We start from the raw sequence: 17,028 nt of genomic DNA, 5'->3' as shown, positions 1-17,028 counted from the left end.
CCCGCCACAATGCCTGGCTATTGTTTGGTTGCAGCCATCATTGTTGTTTGGCGGGTCTGGGCTGGATTTGAATCCGCCACCTTAGGTGTATGTGGCTGGCGCCTTAGCCACTTGATCCATAGGCGCCGAGCCTAGAATTTACTGTTACTACCATTTTAAAGTATGTAGTTTAGTGGTAATAAATGCATTCATATTACTTTTTAAATTCGTGTTAACTTTTCCTCCTTCCCTATCCCAGCCTCTGGTAACCATCCTTCTGTTCTCTGCCTCCCTAAGATTGTTTTAATACTTAACTACTTCATGTGAATGAGAATATGCGAAATTTGTCTTTCTGTGATTGGCTTATTTCACTTAACATAATATTCTTCGGTTCCATCCATGTTGCTGCCAATGACAAGATTTCAGTCTTTTTTAGGACTGAATAATACTCCATTGTGTATATACATCATGTTTTAACTTGTTATCTAGAATTTACTCCTGACGGTGTTAACCACCCCAACCACCACATGTACAAAAAGCTCATGCCCTTTTATTCATAGGAAAGCCTGCGATCTCTCACTTAGAAGCCATCTTCTCTCTGCAGAGATGACTTAGTTTACTGGTTTTCCCTGCATACCTGATCCAGAACACAGTCTCACAACAAGAGAGAAACAAAAAAATATATGAAAGAAGAATGAATATATTATTATGGTGATATATTATACATATGCTATGTATGTGTGTAGCATTTAGGATCACTGAATATAGAACCAAGTAATCATTCCTGAGTATATCACTACGTTGGAGCACATACAATTCAACACAGATTCCATAATAATGATGATTAGTCATTAAACAGGTTAAGTCATGGTGCATGTATTCTATTTTTAAAAGTGTGAGCAGACACCACTGCAGTCTAGCTGGGGAAACAAGAGCAAGACTCTGTCTCAAAAAAATAAACAATGTATGAGTGTGCTTAGGAACGATTTTCATCACCAGTGGATAGGGTCAAGCCTTCTTCTGTGGGTCAGGCTTACTCCTCCCCGCCCTTCCCATTCACAGCCTGCCAGTGTAACGGGCTGAGTACATCCAGGCTGTGAAATCTAATCTGTCTTCCAATTCTGGCTCTTCCACTCTCTAGCTGTATCACTGTGGGCAGTAATCTTACTCAAACTCTCTTTTTCAGTGTAGCGATGGGGTTTAATGAGATAAGTGATGGGCAAATTAGGACTTCATAAATGTTTTTCTCTCGTGCTCAGCAGAGAAGCTCCAGTTACTTACACTTTATCATCTTCTAAATTTCCTCTTGTAAATTCACGGTTCGTGCCATTTTACCCTTGTATCTGTTGCTGCTTAACAAAATGCCCCAAAACACAGTAGCTTAAAAACAGTAACAATTTATTATTCGCCATGATTGTGTGCCATGACTAGGAGCAGATGAGCAAATTTTCCAGATGATATTGGCTAGGGCTACAGTCATGATAGCTTGCGAGGTGAATGTCCAGTATGGTCACTCAAGTGTTAGGGCCCTTGGTGGGGTTGTTGGAATACTGGCTCAGTTCAGCTGGGACACTGGACAGCCAGGCCTCTCTCGAATTAGAACCAGTGCTTCTTTCTGTCCTCTGTGGCCTTTCTGCTTGTCCTGTGCAGCGGGGTGACAGACTTAGTTCTTAAAGATCGAGCCACCAAAAGCAAGGAAGGAGAAGCTGTCAGTTCCTGGAGTTTACAACTACACTGGCTGAGTGCGTCTTTGTCCTGTTGGGGAAATGGAATCACAGAGTCTGATCCAACTCACCGTGGGAGGGGATTAAAAAGCCTGGGGAGTGTGGGGAGGCCATTTTGGAAACTGGTTAACACTTTAGTGGTTCCTGATTCTCCGTCTCTGACCTGCCCCGTGGCCCTGGTAGTGTTGTATGTTAATAGTGCAGAAGAGTTCTTTTTATAATTCTGCTATAATCTGAAAACAATGAACCCTGGAAATTGTATAGTTTTTAACATTTGAGATGATTGTCTCTGGTTTAGCTTCAAAATACAGTTTATTTCAGTGTTGATGAGTAGAGGTAGAGCATTAAGAAGAGACCTGAATTAAATATAGTATATTTTTAATATAAGATTTGCTTTTAAAAAGTCTGTCCATTTGGCCAGACCACCCCAGATTTTAATTAAATTCTGAATTGGCCATCATTCTTTTAAAATGAAACTTACCTTTTCATATCCTTCTCAACTGAAAGTCACCAGAGTGAAAAGAATAAGAAAATATTTTGCAGTTAAACAAATATGTTTAGGGTAGGGGAACATTAAAAATGGATTATCACTGTTTTTTTAAATCATCATTAATTGTGTCCAAGTAATTTATGTAGTTAATTTTCGACATACCCCAAAATGTATGGATTGTCATTAATCTGTTCACGAACTTCAGTTAGAAACTAGTGGTTCGATCTTCTTGTGTCAGAAATCCTGAGAATCTTTATAGAAAAATGCAGTTATGCCCTGAATTTTACATATACTATCAGCAGGTGTATAGACACTGCCTGATTCTTCTGTGAATCGCAGGTTAAGAACTCCATGTTTTAAAAGTCAATAAATCCCCAATGACAGGAAAAAGACGTGTTTCTCTTAATATTTTGTTTTCCAGGGCAGGATTTAGCTAATGGTTTTAAAAGAGAAGTGACTCTTTCAACCATTCAGACAGCAGCCATTGCTTTCACTGTATTAAGAAGACGCTATCCATTTCGTTCTAATCAGATATTTCTGGGGAGGAGGGTCCACCCTGCAAGAAAGAATAACATCTAAGAAGGAGATTAAAGAGTTGTTCTGTGCTTTAATTCTCTTCTGTTTATGATGGTCTGGAGCCTTCCTGTGGTCAGTGGAAGGGGCAGGAGAATCTGGATTTCAGTACCAGCTTTGAGGGTGCAGCTCTGACAAGCACTGGTGCTTTGACCTTGGTCGGATCATTTAAGGCGTCACTGTCTCTGTCTTTCCTTCTGCCGTCCTGTGTGTGCCTGGGTGTATGTGTGTGTGTGTCTGAGTGTCGCTCTGTCCTTCTCTTTGCTACTTTTTGTCTGGCTTTGTACTCTTACTCTCGATCACACCTTGTGTCCTGGCCACTGCCTCTGAGACTCCCGCGTGCTTTCTCTCTCTGTCTTAGTTTCTCTTTCACTTTGTCTCTTTCTTGACCTATCTACATGCTCATACAAATATATCTGACATAAAAATATTTTTACTAGGCAGCGCCTGTGGCTCAAAGGAGTAGGCGCCAGCCCCATATGCCAGAGGTGGCAGGTTCAAACCTAGCCCCCAGTGAAAAACTGCAAAAAAATAAAAATAAAATAAAATAAAAAATATATATATGTGTATATATTTACCTACTTCACAGAGAGCTGACAATAATCAAATAAGATTATTTGAATGTTTTTGAAGTATTTTAGAACTTTTGCTATGTAAATTTATATGAATCCATTTTTTCCTCTTATTTTATCAAGTTTATTACCGAACAATAATCAGATGGTAGTAGAAAAACTCAGCACTGGGAGACAGGAGCCTTAGGTTCTAGTCCCAGCCTCTGGCTCATTTGCTGTGCCATCTAAGACAAGGCGGCAAACCTCTCAGCGTCTCTGTTTCTTCACGAATGCCGATCACGAGCTGTGTGTGGTGAGCTCTGGAGGCCACGTCAAGCTCAGATTTTCTTTCTGTCTGTATCTCTAGTCTGGTGTACTGGTGAGAAGTGAAAATTTTCCCTGCTTTTCTCATAATAAACTTCTTGAGTACTTTGATGCTAATAGATCATTTTGCCTCATTACCAGTAGAGGTGAACCCTCCCTGCCTCTGTTAGTTCCATGAGACCGTTACCTGAGAGAACTAGATAACCCCACATTGTTTATTTTTCAGGGCCATTAAAATAACAGCTTGAAAAAGCATTTGCCGATTACATTCCTCCAGGGGAAACTTTCCGGATGTTTGTACCTAGTTTTGATTTTGGAAGGCGGACTTCTCTGACTCATCTATTTGGTATATTGAATTCACCCCAAACAGAGGCGGTCTTTGTTCCAGCACTTTGGGAAATTGGCTTCTGCCATTCTGTAGCCTTCGGTGCTTTTTTGTTGTTCCGTGAAAGCTTTCCGTGGTCTTACTGCTGGGTGGGTGGTGTCCAGGTCGCCTGTATCCATACCAAAGGGACCTGGGCTCCCCTAACTGTGCCAGTGTTTACTTCTCCCATCAGTGTACGTGCTTTCTTTCTAAAGTAATCACAATAATTACACTTCTTCAATGAGTTTCATTCTGTTGTGTCACCAGGCCTATCTGCTAAGTCTCACTGTAGTTTTCTTATCTGAGTGCTCTCAATTGGGGGACGTGAGCTGTGCCGGCAAGCCACCTTCAATCAAATTAATGTGAGATCGACGTATTGTCAACAGAGATGGCGACGGTCCCTATTTATCCTGTTCTGCTAGAATGGCGCATAAACCGACCAAATATTTATAATGAAATGTTTATTTGGCTACGAGGTGCCTGTGCATGCTAATCCTTAAAGAACACCAATGAAGTTTATTTTCTTAATGCTTTCACTTTACTGCCAATGCATCGAAACGGGCTACAGCTGTCTCTTTTTAAAGAAAAGGAAATGAAGTAAAATCTTGAGATTTGTCCTTGAAAGTTTTGAATACATCAGGAGTGTGACTCTAAGGCTTGAAAAGGAACATGTCAGTATGTGCCCGACTATCTCTTTAGCTACTGTACATCAGGGTTTGTTTTCAGTGAAATTCCCAAACTCCCCGAACATTTTATAGCTTAGAGTCTCTGTAATAAAAGCTTAATAACATGAAAATAATGGCTTGTGACTTTGAAATACACATTACAACTCTCAAGTAAACGTAGAATGACCTAATAGTTTTAGTTAACAAAAAGGAGGTGTAATTAAGCAGAGGCATTTGCTATATATATAGTGCCACTGTATTAAGCCCGGTATCACCAGGCCTGGGCAGTGAGGCTGTTGGAAGGATGCGGAATTTCCCCCAGGAAGCCTCATTCTCCTCTCTGCATCTAATCCGCGCTATTGCTTGTAGTAACTCCACTTTCTTTGGATTATCTTGGCACTGGAAATGTATTCTCCATATAGTGAGCGGATTTTCCTTGGCACCCCACTGCCCCGTATATAAACTAGGGAATGCGTTCCTAAATCTCCTTATGTGTAAAGTTTTCTCGGTTACTCAGACCAGAGCCCTTTCTGACTGGGAAATAAACTTCCTTTCCTACCATTATTATAGTGCATTTCTTATGATCCGGCACACCTCTCTCCTCTCTCTGAAAAACCCTATACTTTTCAAGCCTCCAAAGCCTTTGCATATAGTGTTCTATCTGTCTGAAAAGCCATTCCAATTCTCTAGCCTACAAGATGCACATTTATTAATCTGATACATAAATTTTTCCTTTTAACCGTTGTACTGAAATATATTTCACATACCGTACAAATCACCCATTTACAGTGTGTAATTCAGTAGCTTGTGGTGTATTCACAGATATGCACAGCTACAACCACAGTCACTTTAGAATGTCTCTGTCACCTCAGATAGAAACCCTGTGCCCTTTAGTCATCGTCACTCATCTCCCCGTTTCTCCTTCCTTCCCACAGCCCCAGGAACTACTAATCTATTTTGTTCCCCCAAGGGTTTTCGTATTCCGGACATTTCACATAATGCAATCACATAATATGTGGTATTGTTGTCTGGCTTCCTCCACCTCACGTCATTTTTCCAAGCTCCTTCCTGTTGTGGCCTGTATCTGTTCTTCACTCCTTTTTATGGCAGAATAATCTTCCAGTAAATGCTTCATTTTGTTTATCCACTCGTGAGTTGATGGACATTTATTTGCACGGTTTCTACTTTTCGACTACTGTGACCAACGCTGCTGGGAACATTCATGTACAAGTTTTAGTATGGACATATATTTCCATGTTTCTTTGACAGATCCTTAAAAGTGAAATTGCTGAGTCATAGAGTAACTCCATGTTTAATCCTCTGAGGGCTGCCCTGCTGTTTTCCAAAGTAGCTACACTTTACATTCTCACCACCAGTGTAGGTTCTGATTTCCCTATATCATCATTGATAATTGTCATTACTTGCTGGGTACAGGGCCACATGCCTGTAATCCCAGCTACTTGGGATGCTGAGGTGTGAGGATCGCTTGACCCCAGATGTTCAAGATGAGCCTGAGCAACGTAGTAAGTCTCTGGTCTCTAAAAATAGGCAAACCTACGAAAAGCCCATGGTCTTTATCTGACCTGGGGGGAGGGGAGTTGATTCTAGCCATCGTAGTGGGTGTGCAGTGACAGTTCCTTCTAGTTTTGATTTGTATTTCCCTGAAGACTAATCATGCCCAGCATCTTGTCATGTGCTTACTGGCTGTGTGGGTATCTTCCTTAGAGAAATGTCCATTCATATCAATGACAACTGTTTAATTACTTGTCTCTTTATAATTCAGCTTTAAGAAATGTTTATATATTCTAGATCACAGATATATGATTTATAAACATTTTCTCTGGTGAGATATTTTTTCCACATTTCATTTAAAATAAAGCAGTTTTATATTTTGATTAAGTCCAATTTATATCCTTTTTTCTTTTGGTGCTCACGATCTTGGTGTTACCTCTAAGAATCTTTGCCAAATCTAAGTTCGTGAGGATTTATCCCTGTGTTTTCTTCTACAGGAACCTCTTATCTTTAAGTTAGGTCTGACATTGAGGCTTAGGAGCCATTTTGACTGATTTTTATATGTGGTGTAAAGAGGGATCCAACTTCATTGGTTTCTCATGTTGCTCTCTAGCCGGCCTATCACCATTTTTTGAAAAGACTATTCTTGTTCCACTGAATATTCTTCATGCCCTTGTAGAAATTCTTGACCATAAACCAAATTCTTGACCATAAACAAGCATTTTGATATAGACTCTAAATTTTTCTCTACTGGTCAACAGATCTGTGCTTACGGCAGTACCACACTGTCTAGATCACTATTTCTTTGCCATAAACTTTGAAATTGAGAAGTGCGACTCCTCTTTGTTCTTTTTTGAAGATTGTTTTGACTATTCTGAGCCCCTGGAAGTTCTATGTGAGTTTTAGAATCAATGTATCAGTTTCTACAAATAAAGAATCTTGGATTCTGGCGAGGATTGCGTGGAATCTACATATCAATTTTAGAATTATTGTCATCTTAATATTAAGTCTTTCAATCTAGGAACATAGATATTTTTCTACTTATTTGGATTTTCTTCAGTTTACTTCAGCAATATTTTATAGTTCTCTGGGTACAAGTTTTGTACCTGTGTTAAACAATTTATTCCCACGTGTTTAATCCTTTTTGATACTATTTTCAATAGAATCATTTTTTAAATTTCATTTTCTGGTTTCATCTGACATACAATAAATGAGGACCAACCATGGACCACCAGCTTAATACAAATGTGAATTATCTTCAGTACATGCCTTTGGGAACCGAGGAGTTCTGGTAGAATCTATAATCATAAGTTGCTCTGCGCTAGTAGATGTCCCTTCCACTGGGTGCCCACAATGTTTTATAGACTTTAGGTTATCCTAGGTAAGGGTTACATGGCACTCTCCCCCTTTCCAATTTCTGTAACTCCTGGAGTAAGTTTCTTAGCATGACATTTTAGAGATGAAGAAAGGCTAAGCATAAACTAAGGAAAACTCCATCATTTAACAGATGAGGAAAGTACTAAGTCAACACAGACTTCTTTACTCCTGTCTAGCATTGTTGTCCCTGTCCCACAGGGTTTTGTCATATTCTGGAAGCTTTTGAGACACAGTCATTATTTTGTTGGATCACTAGGGTGTTGTGGGCAGCGTCAACCTAGGCTAACTGTGCTAAACAATACCATACTGGCTGGAAAGGAAATATACTTTCAGAAAATAAACTCTCAATGGTATTGTACATGCTGGGAACTCATGACTCAGCCATTCCCAACTGACTTAGGTTTGAAGCCAGAGTACTATTCCATAGTAATAGAAAAAGAATATTTCACCTAAAATGACAAGCAAATGAGATTGTCAGGTTAGGTTGGTGTATGATTATGCTATAACTTGATCACTGAAATATCTCATAATGTACAAACATGGATTCTGTTGGAAATCTTTGGAGGCTGAGTGGCCTAAAAAACATAGATTCTGTAAACACAAGACTTAAGACGTCTTTACTGGATTTTAAGTAAAAAGAAAAAAAATGAATGATCAGTTAATTACTGTTGCCAACAAAGGTCATGTTATAATTCTAAAAAGAATATTTTGACCCCACTGAATCTGACTTTTTTAAGGATACCATCCATGGCATTTCCATTTTCTTCTCTGCATCAGGTTTCCAACTCCTTTGCCTCCAGAGGACTCACTATCTTTGAAATTATAATTTTCTTCCAGTATGTGGGTTTCTAATTTTCTGAGCCAGCATCAGGCCAAAGGAGTATGATGAAAAGCCCCCTAGTAGTGCAGGGGGCCGAGGTTCTAAGCTTGGCTCTGCTGCTCCTGATGGGTAAGAACTCAGGGCCTCAGCCCCTCAACTGCAAGATGAAGGGGCTGAACTAGTGGCCTCCAAAATCCTCTCAAGCTCTGTGATTCTGTGATATGAAGTTGGAGCTTTTGCTGTTTAATTTTTCCATGGATTTCTGAGATTCTCCTTTAGGATTCCCTGACTCTGAAATAAGTCAAATACAAAAGCCGGGAGATTAAGTGATTGTAGACACACTTTTCTTTATGTAACTTTAAACCGCACAATTCCAGCTTTTTGCAATGAAATTTGAGGGAAATCTGCAGCAAGGGAGCTCTTCATTGGCCTGTGTTGCATAAGCAGTGAAGGCAGCCCACTTCTATCATTATCAATACATATCATAGGTTGTGAACTTCATTGATGGCTGCTCCAACTATCGGGAAGTCTTCTGGATACAGTCCTGCCTGGTGGGTTTAATGTTAAGAGTGGGTGTCATCCTAATCAGTTGCCTCTGACAGAGTATAAACATGGTTCCATCTATGCTGTCCCTCCCTGGCTAGCTGTGGGTTTCCAGCCCACTGAGCACTTGATGCCAAGCAGTCTGTTAAGGGACTAGGAAGAGACTCTTTGGGGATCTCTGATATTTATCACTGTTAAAGAGATTTGAGGTTCAAAGGGCCAGGACTCACACATACACCATGTTATTCTAAATATCTGATCAAGCACATTTTGTTTTGGCTTTTTGTCTTTAGCATATTTATTAACACTTTTTTTTTTCCTGCGGCTAAATATAGTTCAAAGACCTAGCATTAGAATCAACACAGTTGGATTTTCTTTTCAAGTCAATAGGTCTTCATTTATTTACGAATTCCAGGCTAAAGAGTGATGTCCTTCACATAAAGAATTCCATTTCCAGAGAAATGAATCACATTGCATTTTATTAAGTACAGATTCTTAAATGGGTAAAACGTATTTAAAACTCGTTGCTATAAATAACTGTTTCCTGACTGGAAATGTACAGATAAAAAGAACTGAAGCCTAAGTGGAGAAGTAACATGGGTAGACACACACACATACAGACACACCTCTCTCTAAATCAGGGAAGTGCAGTGACAGGGTTAGAGAATGTATTGGTGAAAGCAAATGATGAAATGAATAACCAATGAAGTATTCATGAAAATGATTTAGAATTAATTGTATCTTCAAATTCTTACATTTTTGTTACATAACCAAGAAAACATTCTTAAGTTGAATGTTGCAAAATTTTCCAGCTCAACATTTTCGGTATCTGTTAACATAATTAAACATATTATTATTTTGTCTTCTTTTTAACTTAAATGATTTAGGGCTACAAATGGTTTTTGTTACATGGCTGAATTGCATAGTAGAGAAGTTTAGGCTTTTAATAAACCCATCACCTGAGTGATGTACATTGTACCCAGTAGGTAGTATCTCATCCTGCGCCCCCTCTTACCCTCGGCCTCTGAGTCTTCACAGCCCAGTAAGTCACTGTATTTGAATGTGTAGACCCATTGCTTAGCTTTTACCTATAAGTGAGAACATGCAAAAATTGTTTGTTTTTTTTTGTTATTGTTCCTGGGTTACTCATAATTCCTTCCAGTTCCATTCAAGTTGCTGCAAAAGACATTATTTCATTATTTTTGGTGGCTGAGTAGTATTTCAGAAAGATATTATTTCATAGTCTTAAAAGTTTACTATTTTATAATGTTGTGCTAATCCTAAAGCAGATGAACATTTTCTGCAGAAACATTTTTTAATTTTAATTTAATTTTATTTTACTGACTTTATAAAGTCTTTATAAAGACTTTATAAAGTCTTGCATTATCTCCTGGACTAGAGTATAGTGGCATTGTCATAGTTTACTGCAATCTCAAACTCCAGGGCTTGAGCCATCCTCCTGCCTCCACTTCCCAAGTAGCTGCAAGTAGACTACAAGAGTGAACCACAGCGCTCGGCTAATTTTTCTATTTGGTAGAGATAAAAATAGGAAGAATGCTTTTACTCAGGTTGATCTCAAATTCTGTTTTAAAACTGAAGGTAAAGGTCTTATCTTACCTCTTACAGGACAGTACAGGACATATCTGTCACTCCATATGAATCAGAGTTGTCATTGTAGCACTAAGGGCAGCATATAACTAATAATAGTAATTCTGTAGTAAACACATGTCAACTTAAGCAACTTTACACATTAAAATAGTCATGTATACCTAGAACTTTATGTTTATAGAAACTTAACATGTTAGAATGTTAGGTCAACGTCAATAAAATACTTAGGAAAAGCACAAAAGGGATCTTTAACCAATTATAGTCTTTCCTGAGGAATTTAGAAAAAGCCAACTTTTATTAATTGAAAAATAGTGCCTTTTGTATTTTTTTGAAGTTGTTAATGGTGTAACTGTCCTTGTTTGGTATCAATACATCTGTGCTCATTCCTTACTGAAGAGAATAAGGAATTTTTCAAAGCTCTCTTGAAAATGTATCTCAAGACATTTCATAGTGGACGAAATTTATCTGAGAAGCTATTGCCATAGGTTAAATGGATTATAGACCTCAAAACATAGTAGAAGGTGGTAATCATGGCACCTGATAGAATTTCCCCCCTGTAAAGATCTGAGGGAATATGTATGTATTTCTTGTGTTTAACATGTATTATATACAAGATATGTTGCCTTTAATCTATATCAGGGGTCCTCAAACTTCTTAAACAGGGGACCAGTTCACTGTCCCTCAGACTGTTGGAGGGCCGGACTGTGGGCCCCAGGATGAGTCGGCTGCTAAGCAGGACAGGCAGCAGTGGCAAAAATACCTGGCGGACTGGATAAATGTCCCAGGTGGGTCGCATGTGGCCTGCGGGCCGTAGTTTGAGGACACCTGATCTGTATAATCAAGCCTATAATGATGGACTGTAACCTAGGCATCAAAGAAGTGGTCTTGATTAAAAATTTTAAACTTTCCTCTGCAGTCTGTTAAGGTAAAATTGAAATGATCAAATAAATGTGCTTTTTTTAAGTCTGAAAAGTGTTAAATGTAGAAAAAAATTTGAGAACTAAGCCAGTCATTCACAGGGAATAATGTAAAATTGTGTTTTAGGGATACTGAGCAGTATTTAACAGTCACTATAATAATTTTTTTCTCAGGTAAAAGAGCATCGACAATTTATAAAAAATATCTTTCTCTTTATGTGTAATTACTGTTTCATGTTATGTTATAAATTCCATTTTGCTATTCTTGGCAATACGCAAACAACATTAATTTTAAATGAGGATCCGTAAAAATCCTATACTTATTGAGATGTATAAAAAATCAGTTTTGCTTACTGGAGGGGTATAATGCTGTTTAATACACTTTTCTCTTTGCAATTAAATTAGATGTTTCCTTTTTAGGGAAGAAAAACTCATAAAGGAAACAGCCTTGGAGATGTAATATGCTCTAACATATTTAAATAATTAGACTTCTGTCTCATTGAATTGTACGTGCTCCAGGTTTGATAGTGATAAAAGCATGAATATTAGTATGATTAGGAAATTACATCATGTCACAGCATAATTGATTGATTGATAGCTGAATGAAAACGAACCGTAAAGCATGTGAAAATAAATGTGTGTTCTGTAGTTATTCAGGCAGAATTTTTTCATCTACCCAGTTACAAGATTAGTAGCTGAAATGCTCATCTTCCAAACAAATGGCATTGATATTTCTGCCTCTTGCCTGTGTCTGGGTACGCTTTCATTGTAATACTGGCAAGGGAAAGAATAAGAGGATTTGAAGTGCTTAGTGCTCAATTCGGCATTTAATTGTTTTTCAAGACTTGTCAGATGGACCCCATGTTACTAATTGACTCTGAGCAATTAGTGTTTTGGAATTTACCTTTGTGAACCTCAAGTTTTAAATGTAAAGCCCCACAAACGTAAGAGTTAAGACTCTCTTGTCTCTGGAGAACTGAATTTCCCAAACATTTAAATTATCATTAATTTTTAAAAAGCATTCTGCCTTTTTTTCGGCTTGTGTTTTTACTTTCTCATTCTCTGTCTTGATCTTTTAAAGATTCCTGCTCACACGCGTCTTTGGCAACCCTCGCGCTAGCGTAGAAGGGCTGGAAGCGCAGGACCACTGCAGGATTCCGTTTCAAAGCTGAACCAATATTCACCATTGACATATCCATTCATCTGTGCAGGGTCATTGGAAATCCTCTCTCTCTAGTTTTTCCTTCCCTTCAGGGAGCAATGCTTAAAAGAGCAAACCCCTGGTGTGAAGAGATAGGAGAATTCTCAGCACGGCCAATGGTGCCAGGAATCGAATTAAAGTTGTCCATTTGCAGATGACCGTCTGTTGGAGCTCCCAGCACACGCAGGCACTGTGCTTTCTGTTGATGCTTTGTGTACTCGAAATTCTGTCAGGGCCACTTCAATTTAATTTTTTTTATGGCAAAAGTCATATCATGCCAAAAAAAAAAATTACCAGGAGATTAAAAATACTAGGATTTGTGTTATTCTGTAGAACCAGCGCATTTTACTCAATTCCCAAGGCTTGCTCCAGGAAAAATAAAAATGTTAAAGCTTCACATGCTTGTGTAAGAAAGGGCTGCGCTTCACATTCTCATAGCCAAACAAACAACAAAAGTTAAGCAATCACTGAGTGCACTCTTCTTTTTTGAGGAGTTTAAAAACTTGTCATTTATTCTGCAGTTGTTGACACTCCCAGATCTGTTTTGGCATAAATCACATTTGGCTATGACTGAACCTACAATTTTGTCTATCTTCACGTGCATTATCTCTTTTAAGTGAGAGACAGTGAGGAGACGCGAGTTGCCATTAAGTCTTCGAGGCTGGAAGTCAGCTAGGAGCACGTTTCCTCCGGTTTGATTTCTTTTGCTCTCATAGCAGATGCTGCTGTGGCTTCATTTATCGGACAAAGTTAACAAACTGTCAGAATTATATCTGTGAGAAAAAACGTGAGGACCTGAGGAAGAATACAACCCATGGAGGAGGCGGATCTTGAGAATGCAGGGTGTTTTCTCCAGTGCCAGAGAACCAAAGTATATTTCACCAATTACTGAGTTTTCTGCTCGTGGTGGCCACTGCTGTGTTTTTCTCTTTCACTTGAATTTTTTCCTGTTTTATTTGCAAATTGTGAAGAATGCCTTGCACAAAGTAGGCCCTCAAGAAGTATCCGTTGATAGAATGAGTTGGTGATGGTCAGTGTTACTTTTCTGTTTATCCTAAAACACCTTATTCTTTTTTTCTTAGTATTTGGTTTTATTTATATATATAAATAGATAGATAGATTTATATGCCTTACTTGGCAAATTCTATTTAATATTGTATTGTTTATCCTCTGGACGCAAGTCTTACATACATCCCTACTACTGTGTTTGGGAAAATGTGAGGGACATATTTACCATCAACTTCTATTACCCATTCAAATGTCATTGACAGCAAGTCATCGGGCAGTGGCTTGTACATACCACCTTCATTATGATCTCACCATTGGAAAGCAGGCCTGTGCAGCTTTAAAAAGAGAGGTAGTGTGGCAGCAAACAGCTTAATCTAACTAAGTGACCTACACAAAAGAGAAAATGTACAATAACAGTCAAGCTTGTAAAAAGGGCAGGGTGTATTCTAAAGTAACCCAGGACTGGTTTTAACATATCACTCACGATGAGGAGACTGTGCCATCATTGTAAGAGTGTGCTACATAACTGGTTTTAGAAGTACCTACTACTCTCTTTGGATTGATGGAGAAACACTTACAGCATGATTCTTCTCTCAAAAAAGTCAAAATAAAAACAAACTACTTCTATCTGTGTATCTATCATTCAAGGTATCTATTTTTTTTTCAAGTTATGCCAAGGATCAGTTCGCATTGACGCAATTAAGCCATCCTTTTTTTTAGTGATCTAGGCCTTTTTAAGAAATGTCATATCTCAATAGAAAATAACCCATCAAAGTTACCATGGTGTAGCCTTAAATCTTAAATATCAGTCTGTGCCCTCTAACCGTTAGGTATCAAATATCATTTAAACCAATTGTGGTATAAACTCTCTTAATAGAGCTTTGCAAATAGAATGCAAATGATGTGATATAAACTATAAAAGACATTTTCAGGCTCCTCGCCCGTAGCTCAGTGGCTAGGGCGCCAGCCACATACACTGGAGCTGGCGGGGTTTTGGGCTGGCCCAGCCTGCCAAACAACAATGACAACTACAGCAAAAAACAAAAACAGCTGGGTGTTGTGACAGGTGCCTGTAGTCCCAGCTACTTGGGAGGCTGAGGCAAGAGAATCACTTAAGCCCAAGAGTTGGAGGTGGCTGTGAGCTATGACGCCACGGCACTCTACCAAGGGCAACATAATGAGATTCTGTCTCAAAAGAAAAAAGAAATTTTCAATCCTGTTTCTAATATCTGCTTTTGATTGTTTGTTACTCATATGAGGTTTTTAAACATAATATTTAAATACATGGATTAAATATTTTCTAGTGATCATACTACCTTAGAATTTTACTTGATAGCACCCGTATTTTCCAGTGAGATCTTGTTTATTCAGTATCTTGCAAGGGCTACAATAATGAATATAGAAATTATCAAATGCATTTGAAATTAAGCATACACATAGTAGGTATCAGTGCAAAATGTGTATTATTCTAATTTTATAAAAAATTAACAGGACTCTTTAGCTAAATAATGACTTTTCTATGTTTTATGAGAATTGCATAGGTCAGATTGTCACAATTTGAAACTTGTAAATATTTTCTTATTATTTATTGAGCACATACTCTGTGGATAATTCAGTGCAAAGTTCTGGGAATGTAAGATGAATAAGACAGTCTTAGCCTATGAGGGACTGAAGCCTTAGCAAACTTTGGTACAAAGGAAATGCCATATTGTGCTGAATGATTCTTACAGGGAATTTACCGTGAAAGAGTATAGACTCCTTTTAAGTTCCCAAAATATTTAACACATGTCTATGTGTCAGTATCTGACATCATTTTAATCACTGAACTCTGGGCGCTAAAGTAGTCATAGCACTTAACACAGCCAGCTTTTTTAGGAAAATGTGTGCTGTAGCATCACTGTTATGAATGTATAGATTTTGATCCACACACATACACACATGAAAATGGTAAATACAGAGACTAGAGGAAAAAGATTGCTGACCTCAAGGACCTTATATTCTAATGGGAGAGCCGAATAGCTGCAGCTTGGCCACAGGGCATTTGGCCTAGGAAATAAAAAATGGTGTGGAGAGGGAAAGAGCATTCGTGGCAGAGAGTGCAGCCTATACAATGACATAAGAAATGAGACAGTCTAGGTTACTCCTATAAAATACATACAGTATGCCTTCAGCAATATAAGAAATAAAAATACAGAAAAAAATTTAAAGCAGCTGGGTGTGGTGACTGATGCGTTTTTATAATCCTAGCACTCTGGAAGGTCAAGATGAGTGGCTCACTTGAGGTCAGGAGTTGGAGACCAGCCTCAGCAAGAACAAGACCCCATTTTTACTAAAAATAGAAAAATTAGCTGGGTGTGGTAGCAGGTGCCCATAGTCCCAGCTACATAGGAGGGTGAGGCGGGAAGATTGCTTAAGCCTGGGAGTTTGAAGTTGCAGTAATCTATGATGATGCCATTGTTTTCTAGCCCAAGTGACAGAGCCAGACTTTAGTCTCACAAGAAAAAGAAAAGGAAAAAGAAGGGGAGGGGAGGGGAAGGAAGGGAAGGGGGAAGAAAATATTATAGGCAAATATTCAAAATGACTTTACATGAAAAATGACTTTAATGGATGTCATCGCTACATGATGATAATGGTCACTTTTTATTTATGTTTCTATATTTTCCATATTTTGGTATAACAAGTTTGTATTTTAAAATCAGGGAAACTAGTTTTTCTCTTTTTTTTTAAATAAGCAAAAAATAATTACACATATGCATACATAACAAGTAAAGAAGAACCAGAAAGAAAAATACATGGAAATCTGAGCGACAGTGCTGAAAATAGATGAGGCTGACTACAGCTTTAGTTTGGGAATAAAGAAATATTGAAGAAGATTCAATTTTGGTGTTTAAGTGGCGAACTGAGAAGTCTTTTTCATTGATTGAATCTAAGGTAAAAGGGGAAGAGCTAGATGCCTGGGCGATCAGTGAATTTTTATAGCACATGTTGAGTTTGTGCCCATCTGGTGGGCAATTGTACAGATGGTTTTGGAGCTCCAGAGCAAGACCTAAACCACAGATTGAGACTTAAAAATCATGAACAAATTTTAGACATTTTGGCTCATGCCTGTAAACGTAGCACTCTGGGAGGCTGAGGTAGGTGGACTGCTTCAGCTCAGGAGTTTGAGACCAGTCTGAGCAAGACCCAGACCCCATCTCTAAAATTAGGTGAGCATTGGGGCAGGTACCTGTAGTCCTAGCTACTAACTAGATAGGCTGAGACTGGAAGTCCACTTGAGCCTAAGAGTTTGACGTTGCTGTAAGATAAGATGCCAGGGTAGTCTACTGAAGGCAACAAAGTGAGATTCTGTCTCCAAAAAAAAAAAAAAAAAAA

At 38.5% G+C, this 17,028-nt stretch overlaps 1 protein-coding gene across 2 annotated transcripts in view; it reads left to right on the top strand.

Moving 5' to 3' along the window:
- FIGN (fidgetin, microtubule severing factor) overlaps positions 1–17,028 on the top strand; it is a 127,990-nt gene that overhangs the window by 80,529 nt on the left and 30,433 nt on the right. The window lies entirely within an intron of this gene.

The sequence above is a fragment of the Otolemur garnettii genome, unplaced genomic scaffold (assembly GCF_000181295.1).
Source record: "Otolemur garnettii isolate 467f Iridium unplaced genomic scaffold, OtoGar3 scaffold00090, whole genome shotgun sequence".
In the NCBI taxonomy this organism is placed as follows: Eukaryota; Metazoa; Chordata; class Mammalia; order Primates; family Galagidae; genus Otolemur; species Otolemur garnettii.
The sequence above is the reverse complement of the archived record's forward strand: the minus strand, read 5'-3'. Positions and strand labels throughout refer to the sequence as shown.